Source organism: Eufriesea mexicana, unplaced genomic scaffold, assembly GCF_001483705.2.
Source record: "Eufriesea mexicana isolate 0111107269 unplaced genomic scaffold, ASM148370v2 scaffold124, whole genome shotgun sequence".
In the NCBI taxonomy this organism is placed as follows: domain Eukaryota; kingdom Metazoa; phylum Arthropoda; class Insecta; order Hymenoptera; family Apidae; genus Eufriesea; species Eufriesea mexicana.
The window spans coordinates 2285166-2287901 of NW_016908357.1; the positions used below are offsets into that span (position 1 = coordinate 2285166).

The window sequence follows — 2736 nt, forward strand, 5'->3', positions numbered from 1 at the left end:
GTGTATCGCTTTGCTCTCCATAAATTCGTTTTTATCCCTTCGCCGACCGAATTTTTCCGCCCCGTGTTCGCGATTCCGATATTTCCGTCAGTCAGGAAATAGTTCAATATTTGGCCTCGATGACACGATGACGAATCGTTCGGAACGCTCCTTTATTTCACTGTACACCTGGATCATTGCCTCCGAACGGTTTCGCGAATTTTTCCCAACCGACCCGACGCGGAATTGCTCTCCCTCGTTGACGCGTTTGCCGTTATGGTTAATTAATATCGCGTTAAATAATGGACGCCATTCGGCCCACGAGAAGCCACCGCTATTAACCCAGATCGCGGAATTTGGCCTATCGCCCAGTGGGCATAGATACACTCTCGAAACAAATTGCTCTGAGAATTTTCATTTTTCTGCGTTTCTCTGACATCCGCGATGTGTCTCGTGCTCGCTGGTACGAGAGGAAAGAGCCATACGTATCATTTATTATCCGCCATCTACCCTGTTGCAACGTCCGATGGATAATTCAATCCGCACGCGACGTTTGGGGACAGTTCCAGCAACGATCGATGGCAATTAAAATTAGCCAACGAGAATAAGCGAGGAAAATGGAGAATTTTAATAAAAAATTAGCCACATCGATTTCAATGGGTTAGAAAGGCAAAGTAAAATTGATAGTCTGCTGGTTGTCAGTGCAAACGAGTTTGGATTGTCTGCTGTGTGCGTCGAGGATATTTCACGATAAACGATTCACGAGAATAATGTACTTTCCTTGGACGTAAGATGGGAAATGGCATACCGTCCCCTATATCGTTGCTTTTTCTTTTCCTCGTAGCAAACCTACGCAGCTGTAGGACGTATCGTTAAGCGAAATTGATCTTGGCGCGATATTTTCTTCTTTATTTTACTCGCAGCTGGTAGGGAATTTTTCGCGGAATAATTTCAGGGATTATTCGGTTGCCCGAATTAGGATAGACGAAGTAATTTCGGTGGAATTTGCCTTGGTCACCTGGCGGGAACAGGTTAAGCGGAAAGAATAGCGTCTAGATGGAAATCACTTTTGAATTCATCCCTTTTGAAGCTTAATTGCGCTCTCTTCTGCCTTTTTGTTTCTCATTCCGGCTGTCTTAGCGGCGAAAAATTGCAGGAATTTTTGTTCTCATGAGAAACGGAATGAATATTCGAAAGGGTATGTAATTAAAAATGTTCGGCGTAGTTTCAAAGGAAAAGAAACGACATCGAAGTTACCAAATAGTGGCGCTGTGTATATTTCATTAATTACACTGTTCCGACGAGTACCAGCGAAACCGAGAGGCAAATAAACCGAGCCACAGCCATTGGATTGGTCACGCAATGATTACCCAGGGGTTTAATGATTTTTTTTCCTCCGGTATAATCGACCTGTTGAGGGGAAGTTCGCCCTACACGCGCGAAGTTACCTGCGACGCGGAAATAATTTTCTCCCTGGGAAATTTCGTTGACCTTACAGCTGCTATATCGTGTCTTGAAATGGCGTAGAATCGTGGAATAAAACTCTGATTCAGCGAATAACAATGATTACCAAAGACTGTGTAACAATTCCATTTGACTATTCGAATTATGCTTTCTTCCTGCCTTTCGAAATATTTTTGAAAAATATTTTACCACCTTTTCATTCATCGTCGAAGGAACAACGCGATGGTCCTGTTCGTCGAATAAGCTCGAACAGGTGCGTGGCGGTATTGCGTGGAAGTTCGAACGCGGAAAAAGGACATTCGCGCCCCTCGTGGCGCCCACAAAGTCGCCCACAGTTCAGGGTGCTAAACGAATAGGTGCTGTTTGTTAATTAGCGGAACCCGCGTCGGCACTCGGAAAGGCACTTGGTTGCGGATGCAGCTTTCAGGGAGCTTCGCTCGCATCGTCACGCCCTTTATCACTGCCTAATTGCCATGGAGAACGACCCTCGTGCAATTAACGCCCCCCATTTCCATATTCCTTAACACGTTCCCGTACGAACGTTGCCTGTTTCGCGATTTTATTTGCAACAGCGAACAAAGGACCAATGAAACGTTTACTCACGTGTGGAACGTATCGCTAACGCAGTTTCCGTGTGATTGCAGGTGAGAGATCGTGAAGCTGGAGAAAGCGGAGATCAGTCGAAGAAGACCATCGACGTTGCGTTTCCAGCGAGCTGCACGATGTTTATTGCACGAAGGGCGGCATGCTACTGGCCGAATCATCCCCGTTTCGCCCCTACTCACCCCATTATTAGGTCGACGGCAGCGCAGCTACGTGGTGGTTGCAACGACTATGATAGGCGCTCGCAGTAAGTCGAATTTCCAGACATTTCTTCTTTTTTCCTAACCTCTGTCTTATCCAGGAAATTCCTTTTATTTTTTCCCGCAAACATTTATCGCGTGTTTCGGAAAACTACGCGTAATTTCTCCCTGTTAAACGATTTTTCGTCGCGAAACGTGACATTTTCCGAGGCAGCTGGTTCGACCGAAATCGAAGCACGCTTTGTAGGTTTAAGAGACAGATGGTAATGTCGTTGGAGCAGAATATTTTTTCTTCAGACAAGCGAGGGCGAGTCTAAAAGCCGGGAGGGTTTTGATTTATAATTCATTCGTATGCTCTGAATATAGAAAGGCTACTTTAAAGTGGCCGTACTATTTCTCGGGTGGAACTTCGACGTGACGCCTTCACGGCCATTTAGGAAGCGTAATTATTTACACATCGATCGCAATCTCTCTCTTTGGAGTCCCGGGA

General features: G+C 45.6%; 1 protein-coding gene across 1 annotated transcript in view; it reads right to left on the minus strand.

The window, feature by feature from the left end:
• Nucleotides 1-2222, minus strand: part of LOC108555410 (ankyrin repeat and death domain-containing protein 1A) — a 16149-nt gene extending 13927 nt beyond the window's left edge. Inside the window, exon 1 of the mRNA XM_017911036.1 lies at nucleotides 2047-2222. The gene's annotated coding sequence lies outside the window, so the exon portion shown is untranslated. The remainder of the gene's footprint in view (nucleotides 1-2046) is intronic.
• Nucleotides 2223-2736: the final 514 nt, after the last annotated feature.